Source organism: Gigantopelta aegis, chromosome 15 (genome assembly GCF_016097555.1).
Source record: "Gigantopelta aegis isolate Gae_Host chromosome 15, Gae_host_genome, whole genome shotgun sequence".
Classification (NCBI taxonomy): Eukaryota; Metazoa; Mollusca; class Gastropoda; order Neomphalida; family Peltospiridae; genus Gigantopelta; species Gigantopelta aegis.
The window spans coordinates 10613652-10637794 of NC_054713.1; the positions used below are offsets into that span (position 1 = coordinate 10613652).

Genomic DNA, 24143 nt, shown 5'->3' on the forward strand with positions numbered 1-24143 from the left:
TTATTAATCATCGGCTATTGGATGTCAATCATTTGGTAGTTTTGACATGTAGTCTTAGAGAGGAAACCCGCTAGATTTTGTTCCATTAGTAGCAAGGGATCTTTTATATGCACCATCCCACAAACCTGATAGCACATACCACGACCTTTGATATACCAGTCGTGGTGCACTGGCTGGAACGAGAAATAGCCCAATGGGCCCACGAATATCACTATGTCACGAGCGGGACATAGCCCAGTGGTAAAGCGTTCGTTTGATGCCCGGTCGATCTAGGATCGATCCCGTCGGTGGGCCCACTGGGCTATTTCTCGTTTCAGTCAGTGCACCATGACTAGTATATCAAAGTCTGTGGTATGTGCTATCCTGTCTGTGCAATCGTGTATGTAAAAAATATATATATCTTGCTACTAATGAAAAAATGCAGCGTGTTTACTCTCTGATAATATACGGTGGGACGTAGCTCAGTAGTAAAGCACTTGCTTGATGCGCGGTCAGTTTGGGATCGATCCCCGTCGGTGGGCCCACTGGGCTATTTCTCGTTCCAGTCAGTGCACCATGACTGGTATATATCAAAATATGTAGTATGTGCTATCCTGTTTGTGCAACGGTGTATATAAAATACCCCTTGCTACTAATGGAAACATGTAGCGGGTTTACTCTATGAGACTATATGTCAAAGTTACCAAAATGTTTGACATCCAATAGCCGATGATTAATAAATCAATGTGCTCTAGAGGTGTCGTTAAAAAAAAAAAAAGTTTAACAATATGTCACTCTTAAAGCGTGTAAACAGACGCCAACATTTGTGGCGTATGTATGCTGGCCGTGTTTGTAGTTGGTTTCTCTTGGCACAGATTGTAAAACATTTACCATTGTTCGTCCATTCTTTAACAACACGATCCATCATTCTGGCACCACAAGGTAACAAAGAAAACACTATGTTGCTCCAGAAAATGTTGAAACCTGTGTTGGAGCTATTTTTAGTTGAATCACCTTGACCCATATAATAGTCTACATCCATTCTTTAGCAACACGCCCCAACATCTGTGGAGCAACTTATATTCCTTATAGAGCCAGAAGTGTTGAAGTACGTTTATAGACCCTTAAATATTGCTTTGAGACCAAACTACGACTAACTAGGTATTCGTTTTATAGACAACCCGGAGGCTGCAAGGTTAAATCAGTGGATTGCATTGTTAAGACTCCTTATATTAGTATAGGAATTTGACGTCCAGATAATGCTTGAAGCGTAGATTTCGATACACTATATTGAACTCATTTTGAACTCGCTTCTAGAAGAATGGCACTGTGTTATATATGATGATGTTAAACACTGTCACAAATTTAAAACTGGTTTTACAACCATCAAAAATGTAAATTAATTTATAAACTGGTGTTCTCTGTAATAAAGTTTGTTTGTTTTGTTTAACGACACCACAAGATCATATTGATTTATTAATAATCGGCTATAATTGAATGTCAAACATTTACTAATTTTGACATATAGTCCTCAGAGAGGAAACCCGCTGCATTTTTACATTAGCAGGAAAGGATCTCTTATATGCGTCATTCAACAGACAGGATAACACATACCACGACCTTTGATATACCATTCGTGGTACACTGGCTGGAACGAAAAATAACCCAATGGACACAGCGACGGGGATCGATCCTATACCGACCGTTCATCAAGCGAGTGCTTTATCACTGGGCTACGTCGCGACGACTGTAATAAATGAACTACATTCGATGACCTATACACAGTGGTAGTAAATCTCGTGAATTCATTGACCTAGTCCAGGATGTCTAATGAGCCATCTTTCCCCGCACACGTGTGCTATCTGGATGGTTATAAACGCGATTGTCTCGAACAATATCCAGAGAACAAGTTAGCAATAGGTAGAAATCAATTTCACTGTACTGAAAGTATTGAAATAACGTATATATTGAAGTACCATATTGAAAATTAAAGATTTTGTTTATTTGCATAGTTTTGAAGTTCTGTATTGAAAGTTAATGATTTGTTATTTGTATATTATTGGTGTACATGTATATATACACATAAAAAAAAAAACATGATGAAAGAGCTGTAGGATTTATGAAGTGGAGGTTAGGCCCTCCGTCCTCCAGTTTCTACATGCCTAAAGAAGAAGAAGAAGAAGAAGAAGAAGAAGAAGAAGAAGAAGAAGAGAAGAAATCGAGGAAGAAGAGCAAGAAGAAGATTTAGCAGTTGCAGTAGTAGTAGAAGTAGAAGAAGAAGAAGCAGAAAATGCAGACGAAGAAGAAGTAAGAAAAAAAAACGTAGGAAAAGAAGTAAAAAGGAGAACGGAAAATAAGATGAAGAAAAAGAAGCTGACGAAAATGTTCAGCAGAAGGAGAGCAAAAACAAAATAAATAATAAATAAATAAATAAATAAATAAATAAATAAATAAATAAATAAATAAATAAATAAATAAATAAATAAATAAATAAATAAATAAATAAATAAATAAATAAATAAATAAATAAATAAATAATAAATAAATAAATTAATTAATCAATAAAATGAAGGAAAAGGGTGAAGGAAAAGAAGAAGAAAGTGAAGAAGATGATGAAAACAAAAAAAGATAATACAAAATATCCCCACAATTATATAAATTTGTCTCCAGAAGAGACTGGATCCCGCGACGTACGGCATTCCCATCAAAAGGTCTACGGACTTCTTTCTACCACTTAAGTTCAATACCACCCAAGTTACAGGAGTGAGTTCATCGTGACAAATCTTTATTATGATGTCAGCAGGGTGATTATTTTCCCCATAATGATGACCAGGCAAGATCGATTTTGTTAATTTGGACGGTAAACATGATTATTAAGAGCCACATGTATCGAAATGGTGGAATCAAATATTACAGAATTGATTTTATTTTCTCGTGATGTCTTGTTTCCATTTTTTTCTTCTTTTTTTTTTCCTGTATCTCGTTAATACCAATGTTAAACGACTATTGCATAGAGGAATTAATCAATATGTACGAACCGTTTCAACAGAGTTTGCCGTTATCAGGCAATCGAGGTTGAAGCTGGTAGGTAGTGAGCTTCTATAGAAGGGGTAGATGCAATGATTATTGTTCTCTGTCAAGTAATAAGCAAGATATAGCCATTTCCTTGATTCGACGGCCATCGTGGACGCCATTTTGGATTTCTTACAGACAGACAGACAGACAGACATACAAATTGTTTATTAAAGTCCCACCTCAGTTTTAAAAACATACATCAATAAAACAATAATATATAAAACAGCACTGAGCCACTCCATATGGAGTTACGAGAGACTAAAGAATCGACATATAAAATACACAAATATTACATTAAAACATATTAAAAACATCTAACACGAAAGTAAAACATGCTATTATATTCAGTCCAATTATAAACAGTCTAAATATATTAATATAATATAAAACTGAAAGGGTGCTTGTGTGGCACACGGTTGATTGTTCATCGAGACCCCAGAAGCAAACCCGTATAGAACAACTATGCACCAAATTGTATACACTTCAACCCAAAATTACATTTGACAGCTGGACTACTAAGGACATATACAGATGTAAATTACTGCATTTGTAACAGTTGACATATTTTTCCTACCGACAGTTGACGATCGACTTAATAAACGTATTGTTTTTGGTAGCCAAATAAAATATGTTAAGCACTAGGCTTTTTAACCAATACTTACACTATAAGGGGGGGGGGGGGGGGGGGGGGGGGGGATTAAAAAATAAAAAAATAAAAAACCCACCTTCAAACTAGATTGCTAGGCTAGTATAACTCCCCTCCCCCCCCCCCCCGTCATTCTATTTTTCATTATAATCCAAATACAGGGGGGGGGGGGGGGGGGGGGGTGGTCTTGGATAACCGTTGAGTACACTAGAATAGGGACTTAGGACAATGGGAACAACCTCAACACCAAACTAGGGTTTACAAACAGACAGCATGCACCACCGCAACAGTACATAGGGTGCATTGATTAATGATAACAATGCAACCGCACCCATTTCATGGCCCAGCACGTACTATAATAAGGAGCCGGACAAAAGAATACCGGCTCCGAGTACACAATTGCACTGCACCCAGTGGAAGCCGGACAAAAGAATACCGGCCTCTCCTATTCCACCCCCAAATACTTGCTGCTGGTCGTCTACTTGGTACTTGGTGACACTGAAGAGGAGGACGTCGTTGACTGCAACAACAACAAGATCGGGAAAACCCCCGGAACAACAGCGCCTTGCCTACCGGTGTACACAAGTGCACTAGCCTCCTCTGGGTTGTCATGCCACGACCAGAAGCGGTCAAGCCCTTTTTAAGGGCTATATGGGCAACCTAGGGAGACACCACAGCATCATAGAGGTCTAATTAACGAGCTACTCTCGATTCACTAATGTCAAAACCTATATTAGCTCTGGAACTTTCTTTTTGGCCGACCGTTCAAAATTGCGCCCAATTTCCTGAACCCAAATTGCGCACCTTTTCTCTTTGGCATAATACTTTGTTCCATTCCAAATTCAATAGCACCATCAACCCCCCCCCCCCCCCCCCCCCCCCCCCCCCCCCCCCCTCCGCCTGCTACCGACCACGGTCGGGCTGCTGGTGCTCCCTTGCACCTGCCAGTGCAGGCGGTCCCTCCTCTCTCCCTCCCCCACCTTTCCTGTCCTGGACGGAGGAGCCGGCCGAGTTCGGCTCTTGTGCCCAGGACAGGCGTACGCTACAACAGCTTGCTCTTATTTAACGACGCGCTCAACACATTTTATTTACGGTTATATGGCGTCGGACATATAGTTAAAGACCACACAGATATTGAGTGAGGAAACCCGCTGTCGCCACTTCATGGGCTACTCTTTTGGATTAGCAGCAAGGGATCTTTTATATGCACCATCTCACGGACAGGATAGCACATACCACGTCCTTTGTTACACCAGTGGTGGAGCACTGGCTGGAACAAGAAATAGCCAAATGGGCCCATCAACGGGAATCGATCCTAGATCGATCGCGCATCAGGCGAGGCGCTGTGCCACTGAGCTACGTCCTGCCCTCTCGGTAGCTGCAAACATTACAACACAAAAGTCCGGATACTATACGTGGAGGAGACAAACAGACAGACAGACAGACAGATAGACAGACAGACAGACAGACAGACAGACAGACAGACAAACAAACAAACAGACAGACAGACAGACAGACAGACAGAAGGAAGGAAGTTGACGATAACTATAGTCCACTGCGGTTGGACGGTTAAGAGACTAATAAACACCCATTGAGCTATCAGGTACAATTCTACGATTTTTTAACACTAAACTCTAGTTTCTTTAACATCATGACTAGATCTCATTGACTTATTAATCACCGGCTATTGGACGTTAAACATTTTGTACCCGCTATATTATTCCATTAATAGCAGTAAGTGCTCTTATATATGCACTTCCTCGCAGACAGGACAGTACATACCACGGTGTTTCATATACCAGTCGTGGGACACTGGTTGGTATGGAGGACAGTCAAAGAATGGGTCCAACAAGGGGTTCAGTCCCTCCCCTCCCCCTTTCTGTCAAACAGGACACAAAATAAATCACTGGATAAGTTGAAAGTCAAAGTTTGTCTTGTTTAATGGCATTACAGAAACACATTGATTTTGATTAATCGTCGACTGTTGAATATCAACCATTTGGCCATTCTCAGATAAAGACTTAGACAGGAAAACCGCTACATTTCTTGTTTCATTAGTAGCAAGGAATCGTTTTTATATGTACCATCCCTTAGACAGGATAGTACATACCACGGCATTTAATATACCGTGATGCACTGACTGGAACGATAAACAGCTTAACTAGCCCACAGGTGAGGATCGATCCTAGACCGACCGTGCCTCAGGCAAGCAATTTACAACTGGGCTACGTCCCGTCCTCTTTTACAGCGGAACGCAAGGCATATTCCTTTACCACAATAGAATTCGGATCCGCAATCGTAGATTAGCCTTATACACCGTATTGATCGCTAGCGTGCGTAACTATTCCTATCAGCATACATGTATATATTCACCATCCTCCCAACACAGGCACAGTCTGGCTAGGATATTGCCCGAGCCAGTGCTAATAAAAACGTCCCCGACAGACTATCGGAGACGCCACAACTCCGAGGGCTTCCAGTGCCAATCTATTGCAGCCAAATAAAGCCTTCGCTTGGAGTCTTTGGTTAGACCGTGATGGGATGTGCGTGCCGCCACACTGGAATCGTTCACTCGCCAGTCGCAGAGACGAACTGAGATTATTACCGGAGTTTCATGGGAATGCGGCAGCGTGATTAGCGTCAATCGGTCTTCAAACGGAGGATTTTCCAAACAAGATCTGGAATTGGATTCATTCGATCTCTGTCTCTCTTAGTTTCTGTTGAACTTTTAAAGGTAAGATATTGCGTATGTCAGAGTTGTACAATTACCTTTTGCAGGTGCTAGTGCCGGGGGAAGGGGTGGGGTGGGGTGAGGTTAGAGAGGTATATTCCTGCTGTACGCGATTTTGTTTCAATATATATATATATATATATATATAGATATATATATAGATATATATATATAGATATATCTATATAGATATATAGATATATATCCTCCTCCCCTAGCTTCTGTTTAATTCCTTGCACTGTTTCTGGGCGATCAGCAACTTTGGCCAAATTATCCATTAAACTTACAAGGAGCGGGACGTAGCTCAGTGGTAAAGCGCTCGCTTGATGCGCGATCGGTTTGGGATCGATCCCCGCCGGTGGGGCCATTGGTCTATTTCTCATTCCAGCCAGTGCACCACGACTGGTATATCAATGGCAGTGGTATGTGTTATCCTGTATGTGGGATGGGGCATATAAAAGATTCCTTGCTACTAATGGAAACATGTAGTGGGTTTCATCTTTTAGGTTCTATGTCAAAATTTCCGATGCCATCCAATAGCCGATGATTAATAAATCAATGTGTTCTAGTGGTGTTGTTAAACACTGTATGGAACATGTTGAAAATTAAGGTTTGTTTTGTTTACCTATGAGAGCACATGTACGTATTAGCCATCGGGTATTGGATGTCAAACATTTGCTAATTTTGGTATCTATAGACTTAGAGAGGGAAACAGCTACATGTTTGTTCTTTTAGATTAATAGCAAGGATCTTTTATATGCACCATCCGACGGACATGATAGCCCTTTCCACGACCTTTGATACACCAGTCGATGTGCACTGGCTGGAACGAGAAATTGCCCGACGGGGATCGATCCAAGAGCGACCGTGCATCAGGCGAGCTCTTTACCACTGGCTTACATCTTACCCTGGGCGCATGTAGAGCGGCTGGCTAAGCGATAATAATTTCCAAAGACAATTCGTAATAATATGATCCCGCGAGGTTTTCTCTCGTTCCAATTCGTAATAATATGATCCCGCGAGGTTTTCTCTCGTTCCAATTGAGGTATTGTTTAGGCACCCGAATAGTTGGCAAAAATATTTAATGCAAATAATGAAGGATTCCTCACACATTACCATCACTCTGTTTAGACCAAATAATCCTAATTTTGAAGAAAAAAAAGATGCTCAGAGATGCCTTGTTATATTTGACAATTTAGTGTTGTGTTTTTTTTGGAAAAAGAAAGAAATGTTGTTTTTTAACGACGCACTCAACCCATTTTATTTACGGTTATATGGCGTCAGACATATGGTTAAGGACCACACAAATTTTGAGAGGAAACCCGTTGTCGCCACTACACGGGCTACTCTTTCCGATTAGCAGCAAGGGATCTTTTATTTGCGCTTCCCACAGGCAGGATAGCACAAACCATGGCCTTTGTTGAACCAGTTATGGAACACCTACCCATTGAGCCTTGCGGAGCACTCTCTCGGGTTTTGGAGTCGGTATCTGGATTAAAAATCTCATGCCTCGACTGGGATCCGAACCCAGTTTTTTTATGATGAATTAAAAAAGAAAGGCATTAAAGCGACAAACCGTAGTTTTTAAACACTGCGACGCATTCTTCACTGTTAAAGCTGTTTTGTGTAAATTTAAGTTAAAAGTATTTACATTTTATTATTTAGAATATTAATTTTCATAGACCTGAATTTTCGTCATACTATACCCCAAAATATATTTTTGTTTTCATAATTCTAAGTTCCTTTCTTTTTTTCTTTTTTTAAACTTTAGCTTTGATGCATAAAAAAGATGAAAATAAAAGAGTTTACCTTCACGCGGTGGGTGTGGGCCCGGGACGTAGAAAACCCTATTTTGTGTAGTCCCGGTTTGCCGAATTATGAATGTCCCGGGAAGTAGAAAAAACTAATTGGTTTACATGTTCTGCATTGCAGTTTGAGCCGTGTTTTCTTTACCAACGAAATGAGAAGCGTTTATAGTCTAGCATTACTGTTCGGGGTAGCATTTGAGCAATGAAATAAGTCATTTTATATTAAAGACATCAAATTGAACATTGTTGACACATAAAAATATTTAGGCATTATATTTTCTAGAACTGGATCATTTGTTGAAGCCAAAACAATTCTTATTGTGCAGGCTAAAAAAACAATGACGTTACTAAACATTAGAACTAGAAATTTAAATCTACCTATAGATTGTCATCTGCACATTTTTGATAGTACTATTGTCCCAATTCTGTTTTCCTCAGAAATCTGGGGATTTGGTAATAGCCAAAATATCAAACAAATTCAATTCAAAGAGTACCCCGCTCCCTATGATTTATGGTGAATTGGGCGTTTTCCCCCTGGTATTACGATTAAAACCAGGATGCTAAATTTTTGGGCCTCGCTCATAACTGGAAAGGCCTCTAAAATATCAGCAATATTATACAGAATCATGATATGTGAAACTATTAATCATGGATATAGATTTAAATGGTTAATTAATATAAAAGATACCCTAAACATGTTAGGCGTGGGAAATTATTGGTTAAACCAAAATATTACAAGTAAGAAAGCATTCACTCATATTGTAAGTCAAAGACTCCAAGATAAGTATAGACAGGCTTGGAATGATAATTTAAATTCATATCCGAAATGTTCCACATACAGAATTTTCAAATCGACCCTTTCATGCAAAAATTATCTTCTATATTTACCTAAAAAACTACGAACAATATATTATCGATTCAGAACTTGTAATCACCATCTACCAATTGAAACTGGCCGATGGCAAAACATCGATAGACTAGAACGAAAATGTCCTCTCTGTAACACCACTTTAGGTGAGGAATATCATTATTTATTTCAATGTACATATTTCGCAAATGAGAGATTCATATATCAACAAAATATTATTATGACAGACTCAATACTTATAAATTCTGTCAATTATTTATTTGAAAAAGCTATCAACGACAAAGAAATTATGTATGTTTCTAAATGTGATTAACTCTGTTTTCAAAAAATATCTATACATATTGGAAATGTGTTAACTCGCAGTGCAGAGCCTACGTCGTGACTGTGGACATGTTGCAGATAGCAGAACAGATGCAGCACAACCACACGGCGGTGTCATTCATTAAGCAAGTAGACGCATTCAAGGCAACATAATGTGGTACAGAATTAGTTCGTTGTTACCTTTTGACTGCACACACCGTCAACCAGGTAAAGGGGCAATTAACGAGTACCGGGACGTAGATAGATCCTAATTAGTACACATCAACAAGTCCCGCGACGTAGAATTCATTTTAGGACCATTTATACAAGTTATCTACTTCCCGGGCCATAACCACGCGGTGTAAACCATAAAAATAAATCAGGTATGAAAGTCCAGGTAGGACCGTAGGACTATGCATGGCTCATAAGAAATGGGGGGACCATAAGACTACTCTCCCCACGTTTGTCATTTCCAAAGAAAAGTGGTTTAACTTAACTAGTATAGTTAAACCAGTTGAACGTGTTTAAGTGTGAAAACAGCTATAGAATACTATATTCGTGTCCGTCTGAGACCATTTATTTTTACAACTCGTTAATTAGAAACAAGCATTAGCTTACGAGATTGGGGGAAGGGGGGGGGGGGGCATGGGGGCAACAAAACATTAAATTGGGGAAAAAAATTATAGAGATATTCGGGCAAAATGTACTAATCATACACCTGTATTTCCATCATTCTCACCGTCAAAATTAGTTGTAGTCCATGCATAGCTATTTGGCTGTAATGCTTATATGAGTTTTTTTTTCAAATTCGTGCAGTTTCTCGTTTAATTCAAGCAAAAGCCAGCCAGCCTGCCTCCCCCCGACCCCACGTGCATAAATGGGACCCCCTACGCCTATGAAAGCAAATCCAATACGCTTATGCTCGTTATAGTTAAAAAAAAAAAAAAAAAAAAAAAAAAAAAAAAAAAAAAAAAAAAAGTTCGTGAAGTAAACGGTGTCCAATTGTCTCTTGTGTGCTATTGTATTCTCAATGCCTATTGCCGTGTTTTAATAGATTAACACCAACCAGTAAGGAAGGAGCCGGGTCTAGATCAGTCGGTAGAGGGCGCTACTGCTTTGATCGTAGGATCGAATCCCATCGGTGGATTCATTTCTTGATTGCATTTTCCCCCGCCTAAACCAGAACCACATGACTGGTATATCAAAAGTCGTAGTATATGCTGCCCCGTCTGTGGGAAAGTGCATATAAAATAGCCCTTGCTGCTAACGGGAAAGTGTAACGGTATCCTCTAAGCCTATATTAGAATGATCAAATGATTGACGTCCGGTGGCTAATGATTGATAATTCAGTGTGCTTTAGTGATGTTGTTAAAACAAGTAAACTTTAAATTTTAACTTACAAAAACAAAACAAAAAGGGCGGGACGTAGCCAACTGATAAAGCGCTCGCTTGATGCGTGGTCGGTTTGGGATCGATCCCCGTCGGTGGACCCACAAGAAAAACTAAATAATAGAACGGGTCCACCGAGAAGCTTCGATCCTTAAACCCAAGGCTCCTGATGTGATCTCTTTACCGACTGAGCTAGACCTCGCCCCTTCGTGTATATAAAGAATATTATATCAATAGCCGTTGAGCCAAACAAAATAAATTTCTGGTCTCTGGTCAGCGCGTGCGTCAACATTTTGTTTAATTTCCCGCGGTATGACGTTGATTTTTTCCGGGCTCTTTTTCGCTGTAACGTAAAACCGCATTTGGAGCCAAAATGCTATCTCGCATGAACTAGGATGTGCATACTGATTTCAATTTAAATATGTCCCTAATTTCGGTGGGACGGGACGTAGCCCAGTGGTACAACGTTCGCTCGATGCGCGGTCGGTGTGGGATCGATCCCCGTCGGTGGGCCCATTGGGCTATTTCTCGTTCCAGCCAGTGCATCACGACTGATATATCAAAGGCCGTGGCATGTACTACCCTGTCTGTTGGATGGTGCATATAAAATATCCCTTGCTGCTAATCTGAAAGAGTAATCCATGAAGTGGCGACAGCGGGTTTCCTCTCTCAATATCTGTGTGGTCCTTAATCATATGTCTGACGCCATATAACCGTAAATAAAATGTGTTGAGTGCGTCGTTAAATAAAACATGTCTTTTTTTTTCTTTCTTATTTCGGTATCAAGTATACCCACATTTTCTGAGCAATCCATTCTTTAAAAAAAAAGCCGCATCAATTCTGGAACTTTGGTCTGACCACAGATCGACTTTTTTTTGGGGGGGGGGGGGGGGGGGGGGGGGGGGGGGGGGTGTGTGTGTGGGGTGTGCCTAAGAGGCCATTTATTTAGCGAGTCGTTTTAAAGCATATCTAACGAATGATGAGAAGTAATGTTATGGAGACAAGCGCTAGTTCTTTTTAGACGGCATTTCTCTGTTTAAACATCACATACTTTAGCTTCTATCTACTATAAACATATACGAAATTCGTGTTGCAGATTTGTAGATTAATTAACTTAGTGTCCATTTCCACGGGCTGAAACTATGGTATGCGCCTTTAAAAGGGGCACTTCTTAATGGTCGGAGATCAGAGGACCACTGTGACAAAGCGATGCAATCGCGAACGAATGGGTTCTACTGACATCAACTAGTCCGTTTCAACCAAGCGATCGCGAAGAAGAACCTGTTCGCAAAAGAATACGCTAACCTATGGGGAATTTCCCAGTTATTTCTGCACTTTGCGATATTCAAATGGCCTGAACAGCAAAGCACTAAAATGTGTTTTATGACAAACTCACTCATGTGATTTCACCGACAATGGAAAAAAAAACGTCGTTGGTTGTTCGCTCAGTGACGAATCTAAGGGTGTGAGAGTGGGGGGGGGGGGGGGGGGGGGGGGTGGGGGTTTCCTTTCTTTTTTTTCTTTTTTTAAACTTTAGCTTAGATGCATAAAAAAGATGAAAATAAAAGAGTTTACCTTCACGCGGTGGGTGTGAGCCTGGGACGTAGAAAAACCTATTTTGTGTAGTACCGGTTTGCCGAATTATGAATGTCCCGGGAAGTAGAAAAAACTAATTGGTTTACATGTTCTGCATTGCAGTTTGAGCCGTGTTTTCTTTACCAACGAAATGAGAAGCGTTTATAGTCTAGCATTACTGTTCGGGGTAGCATTTGAGCAATGAAATAAGTCATTTTATACTAAAGACATCAAATTGAACATTGTTGATACAGACAAATATTTAGGCATTATATTTTCTAGAACTGGATCATTTGTTGAAGCCAAAACAATTCTTATTGCGCAGGCTAAAAAAACAATGACGTTACTAAACATTAGAACTGAAAATTTAAATCTGCCTATAGATTGCCATCTGCACATTTTTGATAGTACTATTGTCCCAATTCTGTTTTCCTCAGAAATCTGGGGATTTGGTAATAGCCAAAATATCAAACAAATTCAATTCAAAGAGTACCCCACTCCCTATGATTTATGGTGAATTGGGCGTTTCCCCCCTGGTATTACGATTAAAACCAGGAAGCTATATTTTTGGGCCTCGCTCATAACTGGAAAGGCCTCTAAAATATCAGCAATATTATACAGAATCATGATATGTGAAACTATTAATCATGGATATAGATTTAAATGGTTAATTAATATAAAAGATACCCTAAACATGTTAGGCGTGGAAATTATTGGTTAAACCAAAATATTACAAGTAAGAAAGCATTCACTCATATTGTAAGACAAAGACTCCAAGATAAGTATAGACAGGTTTGGAATGATAATTTAAATTCATATCCGAAATGTTCCACAAACAGAATTTTCAAATCGACCCTTTCATGCAAAAATTATCTTCTATATTTACCTGAAAAACTACGAACAATATATTATCGATTCAGAACTTGTAATCACCATCTACCAATTGAAACTGGCCGATGACAAAACATCAATAGACTAGAACGAAAATGTCCTCTCTGTAACACCACTTTAGGTAAGGAATATCATTATTTATTTCAATGTACATATTTCGCAAATGAGAGATTCATATATCAACAAAATATTATTATGACAGACTCAATACTTATAAATTCTGTCAATTATTTAATTTGAAAAAGCTATCAACGACAAAGAAATTATGTATGTTTCTAAATGTGATTAACTCTGTTTTCAAAAAATATCTATACATATTGGAAATGTGTTAACTCGCAGTGCAGAGCCTACGTCGTGACTGTGGACATGTTGCAGATAGCAGAACAGATGCAGCACAACCACGCGGCGGTGTCATTCATTAAGCAAGTAGACGCATTCAAGGCAACATAATGTGGTACAGAATTAGTTCGTTGTTACCTTTTGACTGCACACACCGTCAACCAGGTAAAGGGGCAATTAACGAGTACCGGGACGTAGATAGATCCTAATTAGTACACATCAACAAGTCCCGCGACGTAGAATTCATTTTAGGACCATTTATACAAGTTTATCTACTTCCCGGGCCATAACCACGCGGTGTAAACCATAAAAATAAATCAGGTATGAAAGTCCAGGTAGGACCGTAGGACTATGCATGGCTCATAAGAAATGGGGGGACCATAAGACTACTCTCCCCACGTTTGTCATTTCCAAAGAAAAGTGGTTTAACTTAACTAGTATAGTTAAACCAGTTGAACGTGTTTAAGTGTGAAAACAGCTATAGAATACTATATTCGTGTCCGTCTGAGACCATTTATTTTTACAACTCGTTAATTAGAAACAAGCATTAGCTTACGAGATTGGGGGAAGGGGGGGGGGGGGGGGGGGGCATGGGGGGCAACAAAACATTAAATTGGGATCCCCTACGCCTATGAAAGCAAATCCAATACGCTTATGCTCGTTATAGTTAAAAAAAAAAAAAAAAAAAAAAAAACAATCGTGAAGTAAACGGTGTCCATTTGTCTCTGGTGTGCTGTTGTATTCTCAATGCCTATTGCCGTGTTTTAATAGATTAACACCAACCAGTAAGGAAGGAGCCGGGTCTAGATCAGTCGGTAGAGGGCGCTACTGCTTTGATCGTAGGATCGAATCCCATCGGTGGATTCATTTCTTGATTGCATTCCCCCCCCCCCCCCCAAACCAGAACCACATGACTGGTATATCAAAAGTCGTAGTATATGCTGCCCCGTCTGTGGGAAAGTGCATATAAAATAGCCCTTGCTTTCATAGGCGTAGGGGGTCCTAATTAGTACACATCAACAAGTCCCGCGACGTAAAATTCATTTTAGGACCATTTATACAAGTTTATCTACTTCCCGGGCCATAACCACGCGGTGTAAACCACAAAAATAAATCAGGTATGAAAGTCCAGGTAGGACCGTAGGACTACGCATATCTCATAAGAAATGGGGGGACCATAAGACTACTCTCCCCACGTTTGTCATTTCCAAAGAAAAGTGGTTTAGCTTAACTAGCACAGTTAAACCAGCTGAACGTGTTTAAGTGTGAACACAGCTATAGAATATTATATTCGTGTCCGTCTGAGACCATTTATTTTTACAACTCGTTAATTAGAAACAAGCATTAGCTTACTAGATTGGGGGAAGGGGGGTGGGGTGGGGGTGGGGGCGCATGAGGGCAACAAAACATTAAATTGGGGAAAAAAATTATAGAGATATTCGGGCAAAATGTACTAATCATACACCTGTATTTCCATCATTCTCACCGTCAAAATTAGTTGTAGTCCATGCATAGCTATTTGGGTGTAATGCTTATATGAATTTATTTTTTTAATTCGTTCATTTTCTCCTTTAATTCAAGCAAAAGCCAGCCAGCCTGCCTCCCCCCGACCCCTCGTGCATAAATGGGACCCCCTACGCCTATGAAAGCAAATCCAATACGCTTATGCTCGTTATAGTTAAAAATAAATAAAAATAATAATAATAATAATAATAAAAAGTTCGTGAAGTAAACGGTGTCCATTTGTCTCTGGTGTGCTGTTGTATTCTCAATGCCTATTGCCGTGTTTTAATAGATTAACACCAACCAGTAAGGAAGGAGCCGGGTCTAGATCAGTCGGTAGAGGGCGCCACAGCTTTGATCGTAGGATCGAATCCCACCGAGAAGCTTCGATCCTTAAACCCAAGGCTCTTCATGTGATCTCTTTACCGACTGAGGTAGACCTCGCCCCTTCGTGTATATAAAGAATATTATATCAATAGCCGTTGGGCCAAACAAAATAAATTTCTGGTCTCTGGTCAGCGCGTGCGTCAACTTTTTTTTAAATTTCCCGCGGTATGACGTTGATTTTTTCCGGGCTTTTTTCGCTGTTTGGAGCCAAAATGCTATCTCGCATGAACTAGGATGTGCATACTGATTTCAATTTAAATATGCCCCTTATTTCGGTGGGACGGGACTTAGCCCAGTGGTACAACGTTCGCTCGATACGCGGTCGGTGTGGGATCGATCCCCGTCGGTGCGCCCATTGGGCTATTTCTCGTTCCAGCCAGTGTATCACGACTGATATATCAAAGGCCGTAGCATGTACTACCCTGTCTGTTGGATGGTGCATATAAAATATCCCTTGCTGCTAATCGGAAAGAGTAATCCATGAAGTGGCGACAGCGGGTTTCCTCTCTCAATATCTGTGTGGTCCTTAACCATATGTCTGACGCCATATAACCGTAAATAAAATGTGTTGAGTGCGTCGTTAAATAAAACATGTCTTTTTTTTCTTTCTTATTTCGGTATCAAGTATACCCACATTTTCTGAGCAATCCATTCTTTAAAAAAGCCGCATCAATTCTGGGACTTTGGTCTGACCAGAGATCGACTTTTTTTTTCTTCTTTTTTTTTTGGGGGGGGGATGAGTGGGGTGGTGGTTGGGGTGCCTTAGAGGCCATTTATTTAACGAGTCGTTTTAAAGCATATCTAACGAATGATGGAGAGTTTTTGGAGATATTTTTGTAAACGACTTGGATATGTTTGTAAACCAGATGCTATCCTATTGTATTTGTGACATATCCCCAAAAATCTGTTTTACATAGAAATTAAATGTGTTTTCCGTCTAAAACATAGTTACGACGCTTGCTTGCGTTCATAGATAACAATTCCCTTTCTGGTTAAGTTATACCTCACAGAGCTATACATATAAATCGTGCTTATTTCGTTGGATGGTATTGCTGTGGGGACTAGGTCATCATTTAGGATCAGCCAATCGTATGTCTGTAAATCAATATCGAAATGTGATTTCACACATAACACATTATTTTATCACCTGAGGTATTAATCTTAAATATAAAACAGCATGATACAAATATTATAATCTACATTCTAATTCAGCACATGTGTAATCTGATTGGATCTCTGCTAAAAAATGTAGGTGGTAAAATCACCTATATACCGGTCGCAAATTTTCTGGCAGAAATACGTCATAAGTTAAGCGAAGAACAGGGTTGTTTTGTAATGACGTCATAAAGACAATTTCTGTAGCGTTCATATTAGGTACAGAAGTCGTTAAATAATGAGAAGTTTTTATGTCAGAAATGAACATATTATTCTTTATTAGTCGTTATCTGATCATTGGAGCTGATTAAATATGTCATATTACACACCTATATTCGAGCCGCTAACTGTCCGACCACCCATCGTCTGTTAATGGGCTGCCTAATGACGTCACCAGCTGGTGACGTTTATAGGCTTATTCTTACTACAAATGTGACAATTTTCTATTTAAAATCAACCAGCAAGCAGTTTAATTAGAATAGGGATAACCCTTCTGTGTTTTCCGATTTGCATACGTATATCGGTGGTTTTACAGTAGCAAATTTACCGTTTTATAAAACTAAATTTGCGACAGTAAAACCACCGATATACGTCCGCAGATCGGAAAACACAGTAGGGTTATTCCCTAATTATAGCGTTGCCCTTTCTAAAGATTTAAATTATATATATATATATATATATATATATATATATATATATATATATATATATATATATATTTATTACATACCTATAAATATATATATATATATATATATATTGCCGGATTTATTTATTTATTTATTTATTTATTTATTTATTACATACCTATTAAATCTTACTATATAAATACAGCTCTGAATACAAGAATTGAATACAACTTTCCGTATTCAACTCAACTGCCGGAACTATACCGTATTCAACGCTACTATTTATAGCACATGGCTACCGGGAATGCCCTTCGCGATATGTAAACAATGTTTGTGCTTGGTTTGTTTAAAATGTTATTTTGTAGAAAATTTGAACTGAAAACAGATGAAAACGGTGACAAATATTTACAATTTAATGACCGCGATACCAAAACTTGAGACGGGAACACTACTAACCAACGAGCTTTTAATCGGTGCTTTTAATTGGTGGTTCTTCGGTCCACGTAGTAACACAGCTGACCTAGTTGTGTATATTTAGAAATCCCCGTCATTAGCTAGCAGTGTTACAATTTCTAAATTATTATTTGGAAAACAAATTCCAATTTAGGGTATGTAATAAATACAAAACTACATATATGTGGTTTTGTCTATATATATATATATATATATATATATATATATATATATATATATATATATATAAAAATATATATATATATATATATATATATATATATATATATATATATATATATATATATATATATTATCCTATAACTTACCCATGATATCCATGTCATAAACCCTTATGATAATTTACTTTATTAACCCGGTTAATAATAGTATGCAAATCGGCAAGGTCTCTAGGTAATTTGTTGCTGTGGATGGGTCATTTGCTTACAAGCCAACAAGACCCGTGTATCTGAGCGTAACGTTTTCAAAGATTTGTTTAAAATGCGTGACGTCAAACTAATATGTGCTAATCGTGATGACGTCATATTATCGATGGCGACGACTTTGGTACTGTGATTTACTAAAAAAAAGTAATTAGAATGTTATTTTAGAAGCGAGCGAGAGAGAGAGAGAGAGAGAGAGAGAGAGAGAGAGAGAGAGAGAGAGAGAGAGAGAGAGAGAGAGAGAGAGAGAGAGAGAGAGAGAGAGAGAGAGAGAGAGATATATAAATAGAATTCGCTACTCGTGTTTTTTAATATGTAAAATATTTTCCATATTAAAAAATACTCGTGACGAATTCTCTCTCTCTCTCTCTCTCTCTCTCTCTCTCTCTCTCTCTCTCTCTCTCTCTCTCTCTCTCTCTCTCTCTCTCTATATATATATATATATATATATATATATATATATATATATACGTGTATGTGTGTGTATGTATATATATATATATATATATATATATATATATATATATATATATATATATATATATATATATTTAAATCTTTAGAAAGGGCAAAGCGACAATCTAGATTATTATATTTGTATCAGTTTATAAAGTACATATTGCAGTCGTAAGATGTATGTAAAAAGTGGAACTATTTGACTGATTGTGATATTTAATTCCGTATTGAAGCACAATTCCCTAATGCTGCGTAGCTTTAATCTCAGTTTCCAGTGTATATGTAAATGAATGTCACATCTGTCGGCTTTATTAATTAATAATATGCATATATGCTTTTTCACACCACTTGGATGAGCAATTTCAAAGTGGCATTTGCGTGATGTGTTACCATGGGAGACAAAAGCTATTACAATCGCACATTCGTGAATAAGTAGAAAAAAACAAGAAGAAAAGAAATCTGCATTAAGGCCATTACAAATTAAATATTAGATTTTTAATCCAACTGTTGTTGTTTTGTTTTGTTTGTTTGTATGTTTATTGCTGTGTGTGTGTGCGTGTGTGTGTGTGCGTGTGTGTGTGTGTGTGTGTGTGTGTGTGCGTGTGTGTGTTTATTGTGTTTCTTTGTTTTGTTTCGCTTTCTTTTTTATACATTGTTTTCTGTTGTTTTTGTTTTGTTTTCAACACTGGGTCGGGGGTGAAAGTTTTATTTTGTATTTTAAATGTCCAGGTAAACAACAAAAATAATAACAACGACAAAAAGACAACGTCAAACAAAACAAAACAAAATAAAACGAAACAAACACAAAAATAAAAAGAAAGGAAAAAATCTACAGAAGAAAAAACCCGTCAACAATCTAACTTATAAGAGGACGCGGCCGATGCTGAAAGTGAAATATTGTTTTTGTTTAACGACACCACTAGAGCACTTGATTTATTAATCATCGACTATTGGATGTAAAATATTTAGGAATATTTGTAAACATTTTTCCATTAGCGTCAGGGAATCTTTTACATGCACTTTCCAACAGACCAGACAGCACATACAACGATATTTGATATAGCAGTCGTAGAGTACTGGTTGGGACGGGGAAAAACAATCAGAGAATGGGTCCATTGATACGATTCGATCCTACGACGCATGCACCTCAGGCTAACGCTCTAGTCGAGAATGATAATCGATGAATTATTTGATAACGGCCTAATTCACAGTATACGCTTTCCAGGAATTAACCAATTGCTCAGCGATCGATCGCTATCGTTTTAACTTTGATAAATTATTAGTAGATATGCGCATGGCTGTCACAACAGTTTTCATTTAATTCTATAGAAAATCAATATCTCTTCAACAGAGAATAAAACAAGAAGCAGAAACGAACAAACAAACAAACAAACAAAAACAAACAAAAAACATTGCAACCAGAGCCAAACGTTTCCAAGATAATAGACCGTTACTAAATGCATGAATCTTTGTTTTGGGGCAACCCCACAAAAAAGAAGAAGAGTTAAACTTTGTTTTGATCAACGACACCACTAGAGCATATTGATTAATTAATCATTGTTTATTGGATGTCTAACATTCGGTTATTACGACTCGTAGTCATTAGAGGAAGGAAGGAAATGTTTTATTTAACGACGCACTCAACACATTTTATTTACGGTTATATGGCATCGAACATATTATGGTTTAGGACCACACATATATATAGAGAGGAAACCCGCTGTCGCCACTTCATGGGCTACTCTTTTTCGATTAGCAGTAAGGGATCTTTTATATGCACCATCCCACATACAGGGTAGGACATACCACGGCCTTTGTTACACCAGTTGTGGACCACTGGCTGGAACGAGAAATAACCCAATGGGGCCACCGACGGGGATCGATCCTAAACAGACCGCGCATCAAGCGAGCGCCTTACCACTAGGCTACGTCCCGTCTCACATTAGAGGGACACCTGGTACATATTTCCATTAGAAGCAATGGATCTTTTATATGCGCTATCTCACAGGAAGGACAGAACATGCCACGGCCTTTGTCCAGTTGTAGTGTACTGGTTGGAACGAGACTCCAGGAAAAGCGCTCACTGTGGATTAAAAATCAAAGACGTAGCCCATGTATTGTTATGATAGATGTTATAAGGGATGGTTTTAATAACTCTGTATCTAGATAATGACATCCGTCGATTGGCTACAACCATGTTTTAATAAATATTTGGTGAATGACTAAATTAAGTTTCACAATGTGTTAATCTTTGTTAAAAATGTCCATGTTTGTTTGCGGGGTTTTGGTTTGTTTGTTGTTGTTTTTTTGTTGTTTTTTATGGGTTTGTTTTTTTGTCCACAAAACAAGAACTTCAGGCTGTAAAGCAGTCATCTGTAACATTCAAAATTCGAGAAACTTTACAGTTCAAACCATGAGGTTAATCAAGCATTTTTGCTAACTCAGTTATCAATTCCAGAATTTTGTTTCATTCATGTTTCAGAGATTAGACACGTCGAATGTTTTATCCTACAATGATCATTATTTCAACAATAAATGCAATTTTAACATTATTTCCATCTAAACAAACGTATGGATTTTTCGTTGCAATGTCGTATTGATTACATTGGAAATGTCCCTTTTGTCAAGTGGAAACGTTAAGCCTATAGCCACCAAGTTAAATCCTATAGACAACAACATTATCGTGTAGGATTGAAACAGTTTTGTAACGAGACTTAGTCCAGAGGTAAAGTGCTAGCCTGCTGCGCGCTCGATCTGGGATCGATCCCCGTCGGTGGACCCATTGGGCTATTTCTCGTTCCAGCCAGTGCACGACGACTGGTATATCAAAGGTCGTGGTATATGCTATCCTGTCTTGTGGGTTGGTGCATATAAAATACCCTTTGCTACTAATGGAAACATGTAGCAAGTTTCCTATCTAAGACAATATAAGTAAACATTACCAAATGTAAATCAATGTGCTATAGGGGTGTGGTGTCGTTAGGCAAAATATTGTTTTAAACGGTTTTAAACTGTTATATGCATCGTTGCAATCAGCATACACACCATGGACATAAATACTAGATTATTTATTATTTCAAGTTATTTTCGTGGTTATATCCAATGAAGGTTCAAGTACGCTGTACTGGGTACACACACACCTCAGCTATTTGGGCTGTCTGTCCAGGCCAGTGGGTTAGCTGTTTGTTGGTTAGTGGTTAGTGAGAGAGAAGAGGGTGTAGTGACCTTACACCTACCCATTGAGGCCTTAAGAACTCACTCTGGGTTGGAGCCGGTACCGGGTTGCGAACCCTGTACCTACCAGCCTATAGTCCGATGGCTTAACCACTGCGCCACCGAGGCCGGTCTAAATACTAGAATCCCTCACCTGCTAGTGTCGGACACACACGGAAGCGTCCATGACTATCATAGCTCCGATCAGAAATTGCTATTTAAATTTTAGGACATTTTTCAAGCATTTAAGAACCACGCAGATATTGCGAGAGAAAACCCGCTGTCGACACTTCATGAGATACTCTTTTCGATTAGCAGCAAGGGATCTTTTATATGCACCATCCCACAGACAGGATAGTACATACCACGACCGTTGTTACACCAGTTATGGAGCATTGGCTGGAACGAGAAATAGCCAAATGGGTCCACCGACGGGGATCGATCCTAGACCGACGTCGCATCAAGCGAACGCTTTACCAGTGGGCTACCTCCCGCCCACATAGACGTCGGAAGTGCATAATTTGAAGTTGGAAAAGAGATCTGACATTCTGCACTCTAAAATATAATTGGACACAAAATATGCGATAGTCACGTCCAGGTTAAACACAAATTAATAAATCTCCCCATCTTCGTTACTGCCATCTTCCGGCGACAAGGCACATGAACGCAATTAAATGTCAGAAAAATAATAATAAAAAAACAACTTGTACGAACGATACAAGGATATTAAATAGCAAGATAACAAGATAACAAAATAATAAAAAATAAATAAATAAAAATAAACAAATACGGATCTGCTGCAACACGAAACGCAATCTTAAGTAGCTTTACTAGTTAGGCCGTCACGAAATGTTACTGACGTCACAGCTGGATTACACAGCATGAAAATAACTAACATCACGTTTACGGAAGTGCCGCAAAGCCAAACAAAATGGAAAGAATCCAAAAAACTTTTTATTTTATCTGTAAACCACTGTTTGTATTGGCAGGTTTACGATGATCGATTAAATCGTAGTGATAATCTCTTAATACACGATGATCCCTTGTCACGCGACATTCGGTGTAAGTCTTACTCAAATCGTTTGAGTTGGATTAGGTGTTACAAATTAACTTTGTTTTTATACCATTAGTGTCAATAAAATATACGGAAATATATTTCTGTGATGTTGTAATCATAAAAATGTTGCATATCCATTTTGTAATGTGGAAGGTTTATCATATTACGATGACTTACATGAATTATCTTGAGTTTTCATCCCTAGCAAGAATTCCGTTTGTTCCCCCAACAAAATAAACACATATTCTGCTTTTTAATACGGTCGTCTTTTACGGGTAATGTCTGTCTAGGATCCATCCCCGTCGCTGGACCCCTTGGGCTATTTCTAGTTCTAACCAGTGCACCGCGACTGGCATGTGTTAGTTTGTCTATGGGATGGTGCATATAAAAGATCCCTTGCTACTAATGAAAACAAATGAAGCGGGTTTTCTCTCTAAGACGTTTTGTCAGAATCACCAAATGTTTGACATCCAATAGCCGATGTTTAATAAATCAGTGTGCTCTTTTTTTGACGGGTCGTATTATGGTGTTGCGTTTTCCGTTCTTCCGTATGTCCGCCTGTCCGTTCGTCCGTCCGTCCGTCCGTAAACTTTACGTTTCCCAGGCATATCTTCCATATCAATTCATATATGATCTTCAAACCTTTGCACCAAAGAACTTGAGTTGGCGTGCCATAATAACTAGGCCACTAGGACATACATTTCACACATTAGTGCACATTAACGGAAATCCTTTTCTTCGAGACCATATATTCCTTATCAATTCATATAGGATCATCAAAGATTGCATGTATTTACAATTGTGGATGGCTGTGTGGCGCATACCATAACTAGTTCGCCGCGACCTACATTTCATCGGCACTCTTGTTCTTATTTATACTGATATACTTCAAAATGCGTTGGTTATAAATATTCTAAGCAAAAAAAAAAGTAAGTAAATTATAATTTCAATAATGTGAAAATATCTCATTTGCCAATAAGAATGATAACTCTAATAACGTTGTGCATCGTGTACAGCGTCATGTTGGAAACGACTTGCTTAGTTTGTGGTATTTTACATATATCCCGAAGGTCTGCTTCTCCGAATGCCTAACTTTGACCCTAACCCTCATTCCCACTCGAACTACCCGTATAACAATAGCAAATATATGTGTAACATTCACAACCCTAAGAGAATTTAACAACAGCTATTTGTGTTTCATGGAACTGAATATTTTCTCTCTCAAGACGTCGAAATAACCGTTATA

At 38.6% G+C, this 24143-nt stretch overlaps 1 protein-coding gene across 1 annotated transcript in view; it reads left to right on the top strand.

Moving 5' to 3' along the window:
• The first annotated feature begins 6118 nt into the window (after positions 1-6118).
• The window catches only part of LOC121390235 (cationic amino acid transporter 2-like), a 65259-nt gene continuing 47234 nt past the window's right edge, over positions 6119-24143 (top strand). The window contains exon 1 of the mRNA XM_041522010.1: positions 6119-6434. The gene's annotated coding sequence lies outside the window, so the exon portion shown is untranslated. The remainder of the gene's footprint in view (positions 6435-24143) is intronic.